General features: G+C 39.2%; 1 protein-coding gene across 1 annotated transcript in view; it reads right to left on the bottom strand.

The window, feature by feature from the left end:
* Positions 1-556, bottom strand: part of SGTB (small glutamine rich tetratricopeptide repeat containing beta) — a 46,872-nt gene extending 46,316 nt beyond the window's left edge. The window contains exon 1 of the mRNA XM_008049767.2: positions 276-556. The gene's annotated coding sequence lies outside the window, so the exon portion shown is untranslated. The remainder of the gene's footprint in view (positions 1-275) is intronic.
* Between the last annotated feature and the right edge of the window lie 19,815 nt (positions 557-20,371).

Below are 20,371 nucleotides of genomic sequence, written 5' to 3'. Positions count from 1 at the left end.
CCAGCCTTGCCCGGCCTCCCCGCCGCGACGTCCCTGGGACCCTCCCTTCCCCGCGGCTTGCACGGCCGACCTCGGAGAGACACCTGGCGCGGCCACCTGGGGCCGGCCACCTTTCCTCCTCCGCCCTGGGGGAGGGCATCCATCATTCCCCTTTGTTTGGGATTGCTTCAGCCGCAGTCCGCGAGACTCGTCACAGGCGCGGCCCAAAACGAATGCAGGAAGACGGTCCGGATAAGAAAACCATGTCGCGTTCGCCCCCACCCAAAACCGCAGACCTGTCATCAAAAGTACCGCAGCTGTAGACTCCGAATTAACAGATCTCTTTTGCCCCTCGCGCACATCATTGGCCTTTCAGTCGTTTAACATCCACGCAGCATGAAACCTGCTTAGGGGTTGCTGGTTTCCGTCCGTACTTTATAATTTTATTTTTACTTTCCTCCTCCCCGTAAAGCAAACATTCTGCCCCTTGCTGGGGCAAATCGACTTGGCCCAAAATGGAGAAAATGATTGCTTGGACACGGCTTTGGGCAGCCTCAGCTGCTGTTTTGGATTGCTTCCTAGCACTCTAACCACACCCCTCTGCAACAGACCAGTAGCAAGATGGTGAGAGAATTCAATTCTTTGCACGGAGGCGCTGGTTTTCAGAAACAATGCCGCCACCGTCCCCATTTCCAAATCTGCCCGAAACTGGAAATCCAAATGAAAATTCAAGAGAAAAAAGAAAGTGGGTGTTTCTTGTTAGAAAGCTACAAAACTGCTTTGGAACATATCAGCGTTTAAGCCTTTTACAGTTTTCTTTTATACACTGCCAATCATTTGTGTGGATGGAGGTTTGTGTTGCGCTGTCCATATAGTCGTGGTGCATCCAGGGAACAATAGTAATTATAGAGCTGATGTGATGATTGTGACAATTCAGGCTGTCCTTTTTTTTTTTTTTTTTTTTTTTGCTAGTCTCCAGGCTGCAAGTGATATTGCTGTCAAATGAAGCTATATCAACAAACGAAGGTCTTCACATAATGCAGGTGTGAGAAGAGAGAATAAATCTTCATATAAGACAGAAGTTCTCAAACTTTTTAGTCTCAGTCCCTCCTTACCTCACAAATAGTACTGAGAACCTTAGAGCTTCTGTTTATATGGGTTATAGCTGTCCATATTTACCATATTAGAAATTAAAGCTTGGAAACTTTTTAAGTATTTCTTAATTTACAAAACAGTAATAAAGGCACTATGTCTGTAAATACTATTTTTAATGAAAAATAACTATCTTCCAAACCACCTCCCTGAAATCAGTAAGAAGTGTGGCATTGTTTTATTTTGGTAAAATATAACGATTTACCCTTTTAATCATTTTTAAGTGGACAATTCAGTGGCATTAAGTACATTCACATTGTTGTGCAACCATCACCACTATCCATCTCCAGAATTTTTTATTCATCCCAAACTAAAACTCTGTACCTGTTACATAATAGCTTCACATTACTTTCTCCCGCGAACCCTGGTAACCACTATTCTTTATATCTCTATGAATTTGACCATCCCAGGTACCTTATATTAATGGGATATTTGTCCTTTTGTATCTGGTTTATTTCACTTAGTGTAATGTTTTTAAGGTTCATCCATGCTGAAGCATGTGTCAGAATTTCCTTCCTTTTTAAGGCTGAACAATATTCCATTGTATGGCTATACCACATTTTGTTTATCCATTCTTTCATCAGTGGACACTTGGATTGCGTCTACCTTTTGGCTGTTGTGAATAATGTTGCTCTTATCATTGGCATGCACAAATCTGTTCAAGTCCCTGCTTTTAATTCTTTGAGATACTCTACATACCTAGAAGTGGAAATTGCTGAATCACATGGGAACACTATGTTTAATTTTTAGGAACTACCATACTGTTTTCTACAATGGCTGTGCCATTTTTACATCCCCATTGGCAATACACAAGGATTCCAATTTCTCTACATCTTCATCAACACTTACATTTTGTGATTTTGATAAGTATCATTCCAGAAGTGGCATTGTTTTACATTTTTGCAAAATTAACGTGTGACTTACTGGAAGGTAGCTGGATTCTTACATCTGCTTCTGCATTTAATCTGTTTCACTGTCTTTTGATATAAGAAGATGAAGAAATTTTACAATCATGTAGCTGGAAAGAGGAATATTAAGATAATCATGGATATTTTGTGACACCACACCAAAGTTTAACAAATGGTAGTTTTTTAAAGGTTAGTAGCAAAGTAGTATCTGAAACTATTTCAGTATCCTTTCTTACTCTGTTATATTAAATTTCATTGGTGCATCTTATACTTGGAATGGATCTTCTATCCATGTATGATTTTGTAACATCAAGCATGGGTCATTTGGAAATCAGTGGTTCACTGTGTTATATGGGTCTTCCTAATGTTGACATATTTCATTACACAATGTCAAACAATAATATTCTTTAATGTTCTCATCCATCTTGTCAAAAAAATATTCAATTATTGGGAAACTGTCAAGCTCACAGCTGCAAATATGAGTTTCCAAAATTCTAATTTTCACTTGAAAGCTGGGATTTTGTCATTGACAATATATACCGACAGTTGTTTTCCTTAAAGTGATAGATTAAGTTTGTTACATTTTTGACAAAATTTCTGCCAAATATTTTATTTCTGAGTAACCCTGGTTTGTATGTCAATAATTTTTTTCTGGTAAAAATAATGCTCTATGAACAAAGCAGCTACTTCAGCTCCAAATTCAATCAGTTGCACAAGTGCTTTTGACTTAGGCAACCAAATCCTCTGGACAACATTGTACGATACTGTATGCAGAGATGCTTTATGTCTACTTGACCACATATGTATGCTCAAAGGTTGAGCTAAAAGTTATATTTTTTGCTATTTCATCAAGGACATTCTAAAGTAAAATTGACATTATTTTGATCAAGAATGGAGAGCAATGAAGAATATAACTACTAGTATAGTTTTGTGCTACTGCCTTGACTTGTGCTAAAGTACCAACAATTTTATCCACCATTACTTTTCACCATCTGTGCAAATGTCCACAAAGTGGAAAAAAAATAAATAATGTCATAGTATTATTATGAAAGTTTTTTTTGCTTCACAGACTCCTAGAAAGGATCTCAGGAATCCCTCCTCATGCCTCTACCCCAAAGGTGTGTGGACTACACTTTGAGAGCCACTGGTATATGGTATCCAGTTTCTTTGTGTATGCTTGGATGAAAATAATACGTAAAGGCCATCCAATTGTTATCTTGTTAGAACCTACCATAACTATATCTCTTTTGTTACTTAAGGGCATATATTGCAGTTTATCATCATATACAGTAATCTTCAATTTAGGACTTAAGTGACTTAATCGCAGAATCTCCTCTTTGTTTCAAAATCTGTAACCTCCAAAAGAGTTAATACTAGACAGCATGGCCCCCTGTGTTCTCCTGATGTGTTTTTCCTGTTTCCTGACACTTGAGAGTTCTTGTTGGTATTATAAGAGTAACTAGGCCTTTACTTAACTGACTTATGGTTTCCCTTGGGTTTCCCTGTTGGCAAAGCTGCTATACTCCCTTCCCAAGGCCAGCTTGGCAGCCAAGGTCATGGATGGGGGTATTAAGCCAATTTCTTGCGACTAAGAGGACTGAGAATATGGACAGTATATTGTAGTTGTCGTTCAACTCCCTTTTGTGGCCTTAAGGAAATCTTTACTCTTTTGGACCTCTCTCAGCTTCCTTAGTTTGTAAAATGAAGAGGACTAGACTAAATAATATCTAAGCTTCTTTATTTAACTCTACACTGCCGTAGCAATTAAGCCAGGAGAATTCCCTCTCCTATGTCAGCCAGATTGCACAGCATGTGAACTAAGCAAAATCTAATGTGTATTATAGAATGAGAAATGGATGACGTGGTCAGAGGAGCAAATGAGAAGGGTAATTCAACAGTATTTAGCCAAAATGAGAGATGTAATAGTACTAGTTTCCTCTTTTGTTAAAAAAAGATTATGTAGCCTGGGCTACACAATGAGACTTCATCTCTACAAAAAAAAATCAAAAAAATTAGTCAGAAACATCCCTTGGGCCGAAGAAGTCGGGGCTGTGGTGCCCTGTGGTCATGCCACGGCACTCTAGCCTAAGTGAGGGAGTGAGAGCCCAACTCAAAAATAAATAAATAAATAAATAAAATAGTTTGGTTTTAAAAATTATGACAGTAATGTATGTTCATTATTGGAAACTTGAACTTAGAAAATAATGATAAGCAAAAGAAAATATTAAACGTATACACAATCCACCTATCTAGAAGAACCAATTGTTAGCACCTTCCAAAATCTCTTTTATGTACTGTTGTTGTTTCTTTTCTTTTCTTCTCTCTCTTTTGCTCTTGCTCCCGCTCTCATTCTCTCTCTCTCTCTCTCTCTCTCTCTCTCTCTCTCTCTCTCTCTCTCTTTCTCTCTTGTCCTCCCTTCCTCCCTCTCTCTTTTTCTAACAGTCTCACTCTCACTGTGTCATCCACGCTGGAGTGCAGTGATTGGCACAGTCATAGTTTACTGCAGCCTCAAATTCCTGGGCTTAAGCAATCTGAGAGTTGGTAGAAAGCAAGTTATTCAAGAGCTGACAACCTGAAGAGATGGCAGACTAATGTCCCAAATATAATCTCAGATTTTCTGTTATACTGTGGGGCTTTTAAAGGGAAACTTGGTATGGGAAACACATGGGAGTGGCGCAGGATACAGGGTCTACATGTCTTTGTTCTGACGGCTATCTTGAATATTCTCTTTGCCAGGAGTGTAGCTTACGGCATCTTAACTGTGACCTGGTGATAGATCAACCATCCATGACTCTCCTCAGGTGAGAGGATTCTGCAGTCGAGGCTCCACGTCTGGTTTGTTGCAAGATTAGCCTCTGGAATTTCTTAAGCAAGAACATAGTTAGAGAAGCAAGCACAGGTTACAAGGTCACAATCTCAGAAGATGCTGGGGAATGAGTGAAGGAGCAGGTGTTGAGGAAGGAAGAGGACAAAATAAGAGGGGGTGTTTAAACTGCACTTTGGGAGGCCGAGGTGAGTGGATTGCCTGAGCCTGCGGGTTCGAGACCCACCTGGCAACTTGGTGAGCCCTCATCTCTACAGTAAATCAAAAAATCAGCTGGGCATGGTAGCGCATGCCTGTAATTCCGGCTACTCAGAAGGCTGAGGTGGAAGGGTCGCCGGAGCCCAGCAGGTCGAGGCTGCGGTGGTCAGGAGCAGCCACTGCACTCCAGTCTGGGCGACAGAGTGAGACTCCGACTCAAAAAAAAAAAAAAAAAAATGCACTTACAGGTCTACATTCTTAGTTACATTCCCACCTCATTGTCCCAAGTAACTAGGATTGCAGGCATGGACCACCCACCTGGCCATTTTTTAAAAATATGAGATGGCTACATCTATTATAATTTTTAATGTAATATAATATAAACATCCTTTAATAATAAAAAATAGCTACAACATAGTCCTTTTGGGGATGTATGTAATTTGATTAATCCATATATTTGGACATGTCAACTATTCCCAGCTTCTTTCTATAAATGTTAATTGTCTTTTTCCAAATTCTTAATTATTTTATTAGTGTAAGTTCTTAGGAATGGAATCTGTATATCAAAGAGCAAGCATATCCTTCAGGCCTTTGGTACTTATTATCCTTTTTTCCTTCAAAAAGTTTCTCCCAAATTATATGCTTACCAGCCAAGTATGTAAATACTAGTTTCCCATATCCTTATAAACACTGAGTACATGTTAATATTTTTTTTGTCCTTACCAGTTTAATAAGTGGAAACTACTTTTACTCTAGTTTACATTTCTTTTTAATTTTTGAGTGTTTATTCAATGAGCATAACTCCTTAACATAAATTCAGTACTTGTCTAAAAACCAAAATGTTATTTGTTTTCTGATGTGAAAATTTATTCATATGGAAAATCTTAGAAAGTCAGACAAATTAAATTACAGTGCTTCATAAATTTAACAAAATCTGTGTGTCTGAGAGTAATTAAATAAAATTGAAATTGTTCCCCTAAATCCAGGTATAACGTCTAAAATGTTAGAGTAACAGTGATAGAGGAAAAAAGTCTAATTAAGACAGTGTTGTAATTGCCTACAAGTATCAAATGCTAGACTGAAAGTATTTGTAAAAATGAATTTTCAGGCTGGGCGAATCCCAGCACTTTGGATGACCGATGTGAGAGGATTGCCTGAGTCCAGGGGTTCAAGTCCTGGGCAATTTGGCATCTCAGACCTTGTCTCTACAATAAATTTAAAAAATTAACCAGGCATGGTGGCTCACACTTGTAGTTCCAGCTACTTGAAAAGCTGAAGAGGAAGAATCACCTGAGCAGGTCGAGGCTACAGTGGCCGTGAGCATGCCACTGCACTCCAGACTAAATGATGGAGTGGGACTCTGACTCAAAAAAAAAAAAAAAATGGATTTTCAAAGTCATAAAGGGAGATTTTTGTTGATGTTGTTCTTTAACCCTGTTTTTGGTCAGAAACATCCTAGTTCTTTCTCAGACTTACACATTATCACCTCTTTGGTCAAGATAAAGCACAGAACTTCCATGAAGATAAGCACCTAGGTTAAAGATATGCAGAACAAAGAAAATTGATGTTTATTGAATACATGTGTTTATGCCAAGCTCTTCATTACAGAGAGCATGTAGTATTGTTGACTAGACTATAGAAATCTGGATCCCGTTTGCCTGAGTTTGCATGCAAGTCCTGCCACTGATGAGCACTGTGATCCTAGGCAAGCATACTTAAGTTCTCTGTTTCTTTATCAGTAAATTGGGAATTGATTGGTTAATTTTTTTCATTCACCAGATATTTACTGGATGTCTGTTACATGCCAAACAGTATTCTAGATCTGGGATTACAAATGAACAAAGCAAACACAAATCTCTGTGTTACATTCTAGTGAGAGAGATTACTATAGAAAATATATAGCAAATTAGATGGGAAAATGCCCTAAGAAGCAAAAGTGAAACAGCAAAGGGGAACACTCAGTATTGTTGGGAATAAAACCATAGAGTCAACAGGAAAGTCTCACTGGGAAAGTAATATTCAAATAACAACCCAAGAAAAATGAGGAACTGTGCCATGTGAATACCTGGGGCAGAGTGAAACAGCACATACCAAGCTCTGAAAGCTGGAGAAAATGAAGAGGCCATTGTGACTAAAATAGAATAAAAGGCAGATAAGTAGGAGATGAGATGAGACAGGAAAAAATTGTACCCACCTATTAAGATTGAACGATAAATACTGGGGGGTGCCAAAAAATGTATACACATTTTAAGAGATGTTACTGTAGCAATGTATAATACGACATTCACCCAAAACATGGCGTTAATCAAATTAATGCTAGCATCATCTTGCGACAGGCAGGACCATCAAAGAAAATGGCAGAAGCACAGTTGTCGTCTGAGGAGTGCGAGACCATTTTGAAGTGGTTTTAGAAATTTGAGAATGTCGCGGAAGTAGGACAGTTGAGGTGTTGAGTATGCAGTAGAACCTCCAGCATGCCTAACAACTGCACACATTTGTGATAAGTTTTTTTGTTGTTTTTTTTTTGAGTTGGAGTCTCACTCCGTCGCCCAGACTGGAGTGCAGTGGCCGCTCCCGGCCACCGCAGCCTCGACCCGCTGGACTCCAGCGATCCTCCCGCCTCAGCCTTCCGAGTAGCCGGAACTACAGGCGCGCACTACCACGCCCGGCTAATTTTTTGATTTATTGTAGAGATGAGGTCTCGCCAAGGTGCCCAGGTGGGTCTCGAACCCTCGGGCTCAGGCAGTCCACTCACCTCAGCCTCCCAAGGCGTGGGATTACAGGCTGGGCCACCGAACCCGGCTCGTGATAAGTTTGAGACACATGGTGCTGTGTGTGATGTGCACAAGCGAAGATCCAGGAGGCCTCGCACAGCAACACATCCTGCTTCTGCTATGGTGTTGTAACAGTTTACACGTTTGCCCCAGAAGCCAACTGAACAATGTGCGTGTGAGATGGGAGTTAGCAGAACAAGTATACAACTCATGCTTACAACAGCAAAATGGAAAGTTTGCATCCCAAAATTATTACATGCACCGGACTGAAGGCAACCCTGACCAAAGGGTGCAGTATTGTAAGTGGTTCCAAAATATGGTTCGAGAGGATGAGGAGTTTGTGGGGAAAACGATCTGGTCTGATGAAGCACAGTTTAATTGAACAGAACACTGCAGTTGAGTTTCCCCCACATTCTCTTGATCTAACACCCCTTGACTTCTACCTACAGGAGACCTTAAAGGATGTGATGTACTGAGAAAACCATCTATAGTGGTGGTACTTAGAGGAGAAATTGAAACAGCTTGTGCAGCAATAAAGTAGACACTTTTGGTCAACGTTGCTCAAGCAGTAGTTCGCTGTAATCAGAAGTGTCTGAATGCTGATGGTAACCCCTTTTAGCACCTCTTATATTCGCAGAAGTCAAGCATGTCTTTTAGTCATCTTTTGTTATTGGTATACATTGAACATTACAATTTTAACTAAGTTTTTTCTTTCTTAAAAAATACATTTTTTTGGTAACCTCTGTATAGAACACCTTCAACACTCACTGCCTGGCTATATCCATTCCTGTTGCAACAAAAATGCTGTGTAGCACACTGAATTTCTGTGGAGTACAATGATAAATGTTTATTTTGCTACATGTTGATTGGGCAGTTTTTCTTGTCTCTACTAATTCATGTACCTATAGTCAGCTGTGAGTTATGTAGGCAGCTCTGCTGATCTTGGTGGGACTCTCTTACACATTTTGAGATGTAGGATGGTCCAAACGGGGGCTGTTGGCTCTCTTTCCTATAATCTCTCATCCTCCAGAAGCTGCCTCTGTCTTGTTTTCATGGTGGTGGAAGGGTTCCATGAGAGTGGGAAATATATGAGGCCTACATTTGGAACTGGACACCATCAACTCTGCCACGTTCTACCAAAGGAAGTCCCAAGAGCAGCCCAGATGTGAGAAATGGGGAAATAAATTATATATTGATGGGACAAGTGACAAACTCACATTGTAAGAGGCATAGATGCATAGATGAGTAGAGAATTGAGGCCATTTTAGTAAACAGTTTACCACATTAGCATAAGATCTCAATAAATATTAGTTATTATTTTTCCTTGTGTGAATTGCCTAGTTTTATTTTGGGAGTTTTAAAATTAGGATTATTAATTTGTCAGAGCCCCTCCTAGATATTGCCATTTTTTTTCTTTGAACTTTGGCATGGATTATTGTTGCTTTTTGCTTTTTCCCTACAAAATTGTTATTTTTTATTTAGTCAGGTATATCAGTCTTTTCCTTTTGACTCTTGCCTTTGATCTCATGCCTAGAAAGCCCTTTCCTACCCTAAGATTATGCATTCTTTAAATTGTCTACATTTCTTCTAGTACTTTTATATTTCATTTTCACATTTAAGCCCTTTATCCATCATGAAAGCAGACATTTTTTAAAGACTTCTTCAAATTATTAAGTGAAACAAAAAGGACATCAATACAGAAACTGAAAGAAGTATTTAAAAAAAAAGTCTAATTTACAAAATATGAGTTTCTGATTTATTGTAGCTTACTTGAGAAGAAAGAGCCTGGCCCATTCCACCCATTTTGAGATTATCTGTACTTCCTGCTTGGCATTCAAGAGAAAGCCCTCATATTTTCCAGCCACACTTTGCTGGTATTTTTAATACCCAATCCCATCTGTGGTCAAGACCAAGAAGAAAATTCTATTTCTGTCTCACATCTTCAGCAGACTTGTAGTGATTGAAATAGTCGCTGCTTTCCGGAGAAGTCTGCATGCTACAATGCATAACATACTATAAATAGAGGCTGTGTAGCTCTTCTCCTTCTAATTCTGAGGTTCGTATATCTGTACATCATTTAGATTTGCATACAGGTTCTTTTTAAGGTCTTATAACCTTCTCTGCCAAGGCACAAAATGGAGAAACACAAATTATTTTTAAAAGAAAGAAATGAATGATATTTGATTTCAGCTACCAATTTGACAGTTCTTTTGGAGATCTCATAGTAGGTCACCTTTTCATTTTACAAATATTTGTTGAATACCTACTGTGTTGTTTAATCTCAATATCACCTTTTCCTAAACTAAATGTATAATGTTGCCCTATAAACTTGGTCTTTTGCCATTGTTCTTTGTCTCATTGTCACCATTTAACCATGTCAAAAGCCCGGGAGCCATCCCTTGCTTTTTTCTCTGTTTCCTTTACCTTTCCACCAACTACCAAGCACTGATAGTCTTCAGATCCTTTCTCTTTTCTTTATTCCCAGTATCACCACCATAATTCACACCCTTATCGTGAGTCCCAGCCTCCATTTCTACTTCTCACTAATATATTTTCCTCATCAAAATAGAGATCTTTATGAAATGCAATTAGAACATGTCACACTCCAGTTTAAAATTCTTCTTTAATTTGTCGTTAACCTTAGGATAAGATAAAAACTCTCTGGTAGTTTATAAATCCCTGTACAGTCTGACCCTGCCTGGCTTCACCTCTCACTCAAAAGACTCAGGGCTTCAGCCAGAGAGTTTATGTCCTTATCTCCTGGCCTTAATTCCTGCCAGTCCCTTATTTGGAACATTCTCCTCTTCCCCCACATTTTCCAGCATCGAATACTTATTCATTTATCTTAAAAATTATAAAATATTGCACACAAAAAATGTAATGCATATACATATACATATATATAGTTAAAAGAATGAAAAAAATATATCCATAGTTATAAGGCTATTTCTAGTACTTTCAAGTCCCTTAGATGTCCCTCTACAATCATAACCCTTCTCCTAATCCCAAAGATAACCACTGACCTGAATTTTTCATTCATTGCCCTCTTGATTTTCTTTATAAATATTACCATAAGTGTATGTTTCCCTAGACAACATATGACTTAGCTTTACATAATGAAACTAGTTTCATATTTCTGTGGCTCATTTTTACTGTGGTAAGATCTTTTATTTTGTGACTATTCCAAAATTTACTATGCATTTTCTTGTCAGTGAGTATTGGGGTTTTTTTTTTTGGTTTTTTTGGTTTTTTTGGCTATTACAAGCAATATTACCATAAATAGTCTTAAAATATCTCCTAATACATATGTGTGAGTATAGACCTAAGATCAAAATTATTGGATTGTAAAATGTACAGTCTCAACTTTACCAAATAATGCCCCATTGTTTTCCAGAGTGGTTATGCTAATTTACTAATTACAGTGTTCATGAGTAGCCATTGATTTACCATCCTCAGCAACTCTTGGTGTTGTTGGGCCTTTTGCCATTCGATAGTTGTAAAATGGTATATACATATAGCTGTGTTTACTAATGAATTTGAGCATGTTTTCACATCTGTTTACCATTTGTATTTTATGCTTGTTTATGTCTTTTGCCCATTTTCCTATTGGGTTATCTTTTTCATATTTAATTCAGCCATTAAAGTATTCATGTACTCTAGAAATAAATATAGATTTCACTTGTTTTCCAATATTCAGAATGTATATTTATTAAATGTTTAATCTATACCAGCTACTGAGCTAAACTCTGGGAATACAGCTGTGGGCAAAATAGAAATTAGCCCTGCTGTCACGAGTTTATGCCCTCATTGTGGTTAGCTAGCCAAAAAGTAAACAAATCTCTAAAATAGATCAATTGTGGTAGATGGTATCAATATGAGTGGATCCAGGGTAGATTTAACTGACCCCTACTAAATTTGGCCACTCTGAATCCTGTAATTACTTCCATAGCACAAATAGTATTAATAGCATTTGTCTTCCCCACTAGTTGACAAGTCTTCTGAAATCAGAAACCAATTTTTCTGTTGTTCATTTCTGTACCTCCACTTCTTGGCATTGTGTCATTAGATGATAGATGCTAAATAAATATTTTCATTGAAAGGATGGATGAAAAGATGTCATCAGTAATAAAACTGAAAATTCAGTGTTCATTACTGATACCTAAGGAGTGCAGGCCTAGGCTTGGCATTTTGATATTGACAATTACAGGTATATAACTTTCAGTAGAAAATAGATATTTTAAAACCTAAATGAAATAGCTGGTTGCAAATTTATTTATGCAAAAATCCAGTTGTCAGGGTAAATTACTATGTCTGAGTGTTAAGCAAATCAATTTAGACCTAGTTGTGTTATCAGAAAATTACAGAGTGGAGTAATATGCAGTAGGAAGCTGTCAGGGCTGTATTTAACTAGCAGACACATAAGAATTTTGAGTATATACTGGGGTAGGTAAGAGGCAGAGGAGAAACTATATGTTGAAAGGCATGTGTTTTTAAAATTCTTTTGCCATGACTGGGAGCATTCAAGCAGTCATTTGGTACCTTACAGACCAAGTTGATAAGTCTGTAGAGTAATAATCTAATTAATGAATACTCTAGGAGCAAGACTCTTCTAAATATGTTGGTCTGGATATAAAAGCAATTGAGATACTGAGTCAGAAGCAACCAAACTGAGGCAGAGCAGAAGATAGACTACTCATGGTTGGGCCTGGGTTCAGCTCAGGGCAGGGACCCAGACATCCTGAACATGTATGACTTGGGAGTTACTTGGGCTGGGAAAACACATATAACTGGGCAGGACATAATCCTGAGAGAAAGACATACTTGCTGGTCAGACCAAGAAAGTAATCACATGCAGCTTGCCCCACCTGGTGGAAAAAATACCCAGAAAAATCCAAATAAGCCGTGATGATGAATGTACATCCTGGAGTGTATACCATTCCTGCTGTGATAAATCTAGCAATCTGTGCCATAAGTGCTATGCTCTCCTTAGGAAAGAGAAAACATAAAAGATTTTCTTAGAATGGCAAAAGGGGCCAAGTCTCCTCAATAAGATATATAACTACTCGTCAAAATATTTTTTAGTGAACTGAAAAACTGTAAAGTAATAGAAATGGTAAGTTGTGGAATATGGTTGATTGAAGCCCATATATAAGTTCCAAATCTTCATTCACTCATGCCACAAATATTAACTGAGTACAGTTACTGTATGCAAAGGACTGTGCTAATTGTCATGAGAATAGATGCATAAAGAAAACTTAGATTCTTTTTTCTTTTCTTTTTTTCGCAGTATCTTTCTGTCACCCAAGCTCCCAGCCTGGAGTGCAGTAGCACAATTATGGCTACAGCAGCCTTGACCTGCTGGCCTCAGGTGATCCTTCTGTCTCAACCTTCCAAGTAGCTGGGACTACAGGTGCACACCATAGATCTGGCTGATTTTTTAAAATTTTATTGTAGATACAAGGTCTTGCCATGTTGCCCAGGCAGGTCTCTGACTCCTAAGTTTAGGCAATTATCTCGTCTTGGCCTCCCAAGTGTTGGGATTGCAGGCATGAGCCACCATGCCTGGCCTGAAAACTTAGATTCTATTTGCAAGTCACTTTGGCTTGTTATCTGTTGTTGACATTTGTTTTATACTCTTTTTTTTTTTTTTTACCAAAATTAATTTGACTCTTTATCTAAAAACATATATATTAAGATTGATACCATGCCTGTAAGCCCAGCACTTTGGGAAGCCGAGAGGAGCCCAGGAGTGCGAGATCAGCCTGGACAACATAGTGAGACCTTTTCTCTACAAAAAATATAAAAAATTAGCCATGTGTGGCGGTGCATGCCTGTAAACCCAACTACTCAGGAGGCTGAGGCAAAAGGGTCACCTGAGCCCAGGATGTCGAGATTACTATGAGTCGTGATAGTGCCAGTGTACTCCAGCCTGGGTGACAGAGTGAGACCTCAACTCAAAATAAATGAATGAATAAGTGAATGAATGAATAAATGACGTTAGTAAAATAATATAAAGGGAAAAGAATGTCAGACAAAAAGCTAAAGGAACATTAAGGTCAGGCTAGTTGCCTGAGTCCTGAATTTACTATGAGCTTTCTGGAAATTAGGGCAAAGAAAAAACATATTGTAGATTGTCATAAGCAGTTTTTCTTTGTACTGTTTGTGAGATAAACTTAAGTGGATGCATTTGTAGGGGAAGTTGAGTAATGCAATGAACGGTAGCCTCAAGAATATTGCTTTTGTAGTAAATGCAGAAGTAAACCACATAGAGCTGTCTCTTATTTTGATATTTGTTTAAAAACCAAGGCAATACAGCCTAGTAAGGTTTATAAGGCACATACACAAATAATTAGAATACTGGGTAGAAGGTGAAAAGTACCACAAAGAATAATGGAGAAATTGATATGGGAGTTCAGAGGAGACACATCACTTCCAGGCTGAAAAAGAGGGACAAGGACATAATTTATGTGTTGTAGCTAGTCCTTGAAGGATGGTAGGATTTGGATATGTAAAGATTGGGGAGGGGCCAGATGCAGTGGCTCACACCTGTAATCCCAGCACTTTGGGAGACCAAGGTGGAAGGGTTGCATGAGCCCAAGAGTTTGAGACCAGTCTGGGCAATGTAATGAGACCTTGTCTCAACAACAACAACAAAAAACAAATTAGCCAGGCATGGTGGCACACAGCTGTAGTCCCAGCTACTCAGGAAACTGAAGTGGAAGGATCACCCGAGCCCAGGAGGTCAAAACTGCAGTGAGCCATGGTCGTGCCACCGTACTCCTACCTGGGTGACAGAGTGGAACCCCGATTCAAAAAAAGAGGAAGAAAGTCAGGGGAAGGGTGTTCTTCTCCTCACCCCCACTATTTACCAGAACTTAAAAAGGGCACATTGAGTAAGTTGAATGCCAAGGCAAAGGTGCTCAAAACTCATGAAAATAATTTCTACAAACCACATGGGCTTTGAAGACAGATCTGGGTTCCAATGCTTGTGTGACCTCCCTAAGCCTTAGTGTCTATAATCCTAAAACAGAGATGACTTTTAAAAACCTCCCATAATTTTTGTAGATTTCAGGAATTAATGTGTGAAAATACGTAGTGCATAACAATTTCCTCCCTTTCCATTCAAGGTAGAAAAAAAGTTGTTCTAGTTAAGAACTGGCTACATATAGCTATTGAATGTCACAAATGCTTTATCAGTGACTGGATGGGAAGATATAGACAACTTATTGACAAAATTTTCTGGTGACGCTAAGTAAAGTCTACCTAAGAGTAGACAAAGTTCCAAAGGATCTTTCTAGATTGGTGTTCTAGACTAGAACACCAAAGATGGGCTGACCATCCTCCAGCCAGTGACTACCCATTCCCAGGCTGATGCCAGAAGAACACCTTGGCCCACCGGAAGGGCAGACACATGGGCATAGGTAAGCGAAAGGGGACAGCCAAGGTGCAGATTCCTGAGGAGGTGACCTGGATGAGAGGATGAGGATCTTAGCTGCTCAGGAGATACCGTGAATCAAAGAAGATCGACCACCACATGGATCACAGCCTATACCTGAAGGTGAAGGGAAATGTGTTCAAGAACAGGCGAATTCTCATGGAACACGTCCACAAGCTGAAGGCAGACAAGGCCTGCAGGAAGCTCCTGGCGGGCCAGGCTGAGGCCCGCAGGTCTAAGACCAAGGAAGCACACAAGTGCCTGCAGACCAAAGGGATCACCAAGACTGTCCAAGGAGGAGACCACGAAATAAGGCTTCCTGCTCTTGTCTGTACATAGTGACCTCGGTGGTTACATAGATCAGTCCTGCAAATAAAACAGGCTTTTCTCTGCTTGTAAAAAAAAAAAAATTATACATAAATATATATATATATATGTATATATATATATATGAAGTCTTATATTTTTAAGCTAAACAAATCACCTATAACATAACATAAGGATAACATAAGAGGAGCACCTAGAAAAAACTTAGGACCTTGAGTTGTTTCCAGGTTCGGTATGAATTCGCAGATTGATGTGGCTACCAGTGAATGAAAGAGGAAAGAGTCACTGGCCTGTTGACACTTTAAGTCCTGGGTGTTAGTTGCCAGCTCCAATGGGCACCTTCCAGTCCTAATTTTACTTGGTTTCCGTGAAACATTTACACTTCTGGCCCTACCTTCTTTCTTAACTTTCACAGCAACATATTCCTAATTTTTCTTTCTTCTGAGCATTTTTCAAACTTCTTTTAAGCATCCTTTTTGTAGCACCTGCCCCTCAATTGCTGGCTTCCCTCAAGTTTCTATCCTCAGCTTCTGCTGTAAAGCTGTCTCCTTTTCTTTAGCCTACATACATACTCAACCTCTTCCACCCACGCTCCTGTGTGAAGCCTTCCCTCAATCCCGCTAAGTATGTAGTCTTTTTCTTTTCCTACTTTTCTAGACTCCTTCACTGTAATCTACATATTCTCCTAGGTGACCCAGGCTATTCTAAAATTTGCATATTTGGAGACATCTATGTGTGTGTCTCCCACCCAGATCCCTCTTCTAATCTTCAGGTTCATCTATCCAATCACCAAGTCATCACACTTCCACTCGCTGGCATATCTTGCAGCATGTTTGAAATTTACCTAGTAATATTTCCCCAAACCTGATCTTTCCTACTGTTATGTTTTTTCTTGCCTGGTGGTATATTTGCTGTGTTTTGTCAGTAGTACTACCTTCCATCCCCTCACACAAAACTAGAAACGCAGTGATATACTGTCTTTTACAAAGTCCTGCCAGTTTTACCTACTGAATATTTTTGAATCTATTGTTTTCTCTCCCACTCCTGTTACCACTTCAATTCCCAGTGTTTCTCTCATTACTCCTAACTGATCTCTTTTGTCCCTAAAATCTACCTTCTATACCACCCACCCATAGCTTTCAGAGTTTCTAGCTAAAATAAAGAACTCACCTTCTCACTGCAGGCTTTCTATTGCCTACAATATAAAGTTTAAGATCTCTAGGATGGTATAAAAAGACCCCGTGGAATCTTGCCTGTCAACCTTTCTAGCCTCATCTCTTTCCAGTTCCCACTTATAGATTCCAAATTGATTGTAATTCCTGGAATACCTTATGCCAGTGATTGAAATGGGCCTTTGCTAGTCCTCTCCACTCTTACAGGTTTGCTCCTGTGCTTCTCCACCTATCTTTCCTTGGATAATTACTGCTCATGCCTCTCTCCAAGAAGCTTTCTCTGACTCCTCAGTCTGTGTTGAATATTGTTCCTTAACTGTAATATCTTATAGGTAACTCTATAATTGCATTTACAACGCTACATGTATTGTTATCTGTATTGTATACACATAAGTGATCAGTATTTGCTAAATGAATTCTAATGTGTTTATATTCCACACTAGCCAGTAAGTTCCTTGAGGACTTATTCATCTTTTATCTTTAGCAACTAGCTCTGTGTTCATTAATTTCTCCTGAGCTCCTGATGCCTTCTGTATATCTCCACTTGGATATTTTGCTGGCATTACAAACTCTAAAATTAAATGCATGAAAACTCCTATTTAGCTGGGCTCGGTGGCTCAGCCTGTAATCCTGCGCTTTGGGAGGCTGTGGTGAGTGGTTTGCCTGAGCCCGCGGGTTTGAGACCCACCTGGGCAACTTGGCGAGACCTCATCTCTACAGTAAATCAAAAAATTAGCCAGGCGTGGTAGCGCGCACCTGTAGTTCCAGCTACTCGGAAGGCTGAGGCGGAAGGATCGCCGGAGCCCAGCAGGTCGAGGCTGCGGTGACCAGGAGCAGCCACTGCACTGCAGTCTGGGCGACAGAGTGAGACTCCAACTCAAAAAAAAACACCAAAAAACCTCCTATTTCCCCAGCTCTCTCACCACCACCATCCCCGCCCCCCGCCCCCACACACTCCTCCAAGAAAAAAGAAAAAAACCGTCTAAGCTATTTCTCCTCCTGAATCCTGTAGCTTGGTGATGGCACTGCCACTCATATCCATGCAATGCAAAAACATGGTAATCATCTTAGACTCTCCTTCTCTTTCCACCTTCTTTTCACTAATCATGTTGAAGCTGCTATAGAAAGCAGGATCAAACAGATGACCTCCAGTTACTAAAATTCTGTTAGTCTATTGGCAACCAAAAGCTTGTCTTATATAAAATAATAAACCATTTTTCAGATTGAGAGAGGCAGCTTAGTAAATAGTTAAAATTTCAGAGTCCAGATCTGCCACTTCCTTAGCCGTGTAAGTTGGGACTGATGAACTCAACCTTTCTTTCTTCATCTCAGGCTCTTTATGTGTAGTGTGAGAAGTAAATGAGATAATGGATAGAAAACACTTAGCACAGTGCAGGGGCATAAAGAGCACTTCAGATGTAAGAAAATGACCTTGTATTATCTTTAAACAGGTGATCTCCTTCGGTTTTCATCTGACTTCCAAATCTAAAGTCCCTGAGTTTGGTAACTATTCATCTTTGTTAGGATATGTGTTTTTTAAGACTGCCTTTTATCTCTTATTGGTAAGGAAGCTCTCTTTCCTGCTTTAAAGAGTAGTCTTTTGATAAATAGACAAAGAATTTCATTTTTATTATCTTGAGGTAAAATTTACTAAGTAGCTACATGTCCTCTGGAAATGTAAGGTGTTGTCAGTTTTTTCTTTCTCACTTAGACTGTTGGTAGCATTCTCACATGAATAATGGCAGTCAGTGGCTTCTACATTCGGTTGCTATGCCAAGCCACTGGGAATTGGGACATGGCATGGATCCGTACAATTCCAGAAAGATCACACCCTCTGTTTATGTCCCTGCCTGTCTCTCAAAAGTGACGAGAGAATAAAGAAAAGTAGCAGGCACTGGTGATGTGTGAAGTTAGTAGCTATGGGCAACCTGAAGAGAATGGCAAAAATGCCTAACTGACAATGTGCTTGGCCGTATAGTATAGTATTTTAACAGCACTGACTCTGAAGCAAGACTGCCTGGATCACTAACCATTTTTAGCTATGTGACCTTGCATAAGTTATTTAACCTCTCTGTGCCTCAGTCTTATCATCTCTGAAAATGGGGATAATAATTGGGTCTCTCTATGTCACAGTGTTGTTGAAAGAATCAAATGAGTTAGCATACGTAAAGCATTTGGAACAGTGCCTGCTACAAACAAACTGGACATTATCATTATGAACGGAGGTGATATTGGTGGTTGGAAGTGTCCAAGTGGCAGCTAAAGAGGCTTATCTGGTAACTGAATGGTGTAGCATGCCTGCTGATATGCTCAAACATGCCAGCCTCAAGTTTTAGATACCCTAGAACTCAGTATTATTTTTTATTTTATTTTATTTGTTTTTTTTGAGTCGGAGTCTCACCCTGTCGCCCAGACTGGAGTGCAGTGGCCTCTCCCGGCCACCGCAGCCTCGACCTGCCGGGCTCCGGCGATCCTTCCGCCTCAGCCTTCCAAGTAGCCGGAATTACAGGCATGCGCTCCCACGCCCGGCCGATTTTTTGATTTATTGTAGAGATGAGGTCTCGCTGCCCAGGCGGGTCTCGAACCCGCGGGCTCAGGCAATCCACTCACCTCAGCCTCCCAAAGGCGCGGGATGACAGGCTGAGCCACCGAGCCCGGCTAGAAATCAGCATTATTTGAATCTTTTCTTGCAATCTGTTTTCAGTGGAGCATTCACTGTATCTGCAGTAAAGTGAAATGCTTAAGGCTGGGCCTTGTGACTTCTTGACATCAGTAGACTTCATCCTAAAGTAAAGGAATTGAACTACCTGGTTTCTAAGACCCCTTCCAATGGTCCATTTAGAGACCTTCATTTACCAGTCAAGTCTATTTTTTCTCACTTGTGCTCTAGTTTCCTCCTTTTCTCCATTTATTATCCTTTTTAATATGCTTGTCAGCATTCATGTTTTAGAGTTGAATTCATACATTTTTCAAACTACTTGTCTGAATTCAGAATAACAACTAGAGCTAGGCACACAGACAGCTATTAAATATATTTATTAAGCTTTTTATTATGTGAAATTTCAATCATAAATGAAAGTAAATAAATTGAATAATGAACCTCAGCATCACCAAGCTTCAAAATTGTTAGCTCATGGCCAGTCTTTTTTTGTACACTGCTTCTTCCCCCTCAGTTATTTTGTAACCTACACCCAACACTTTATTATTTTAATAAAAGTATTTCAGTATATAGATCTAGGAAATGAAGCTACTTCTTTTTTATATTTAAATAAATGTAGTTTTATTTTTTAGTTGACAGATAAAATTGTATGTATTTGTGTGCAACATGACATTTTGAAATATGTATACATTGTGGTGTGATTAAATCTAGCTAATAAGCATATTTACTACCTCACATAGTTATTTATCATTTTGTGATCTATCTACTCCCTTAGCATTTTTCAAGAATACAATATATGAGGGGGTGTGGACAAGGAAAAGGGAGATTTCAGTCAAATGGAACAAAGTTTCAGTTAGACAGGAGAAATAGGTTCTCGTGATCTATTACAAAACATGACTATAGTTAATAATAAGGTATTGTGTGTATATATATATATATATAT

The sequence above is a fragment of the Carlito syrichta genome, unplaced genomic scaffold (assembly GCF_000164805.1).
Source record: "Carlito syrichta isolate Samal-C Ts95f unplaced genomic scaffold, Tarsius_syrichta-2.0.1 Scaffold136712, whole genome shotgun sequence".
In the NCBI taxonomy this organism is placed as follows: Eukaryota; Metazoa; Chordata; class Mammalia; order Primates; family Tarsiidae; genus Carlito; species Carlito syrichta.
The sequence above is the reverse complement of the archived record's forward strand: the minus strand, read 5'-3'. Positions and strand labels throughout refer to the sequence as shown.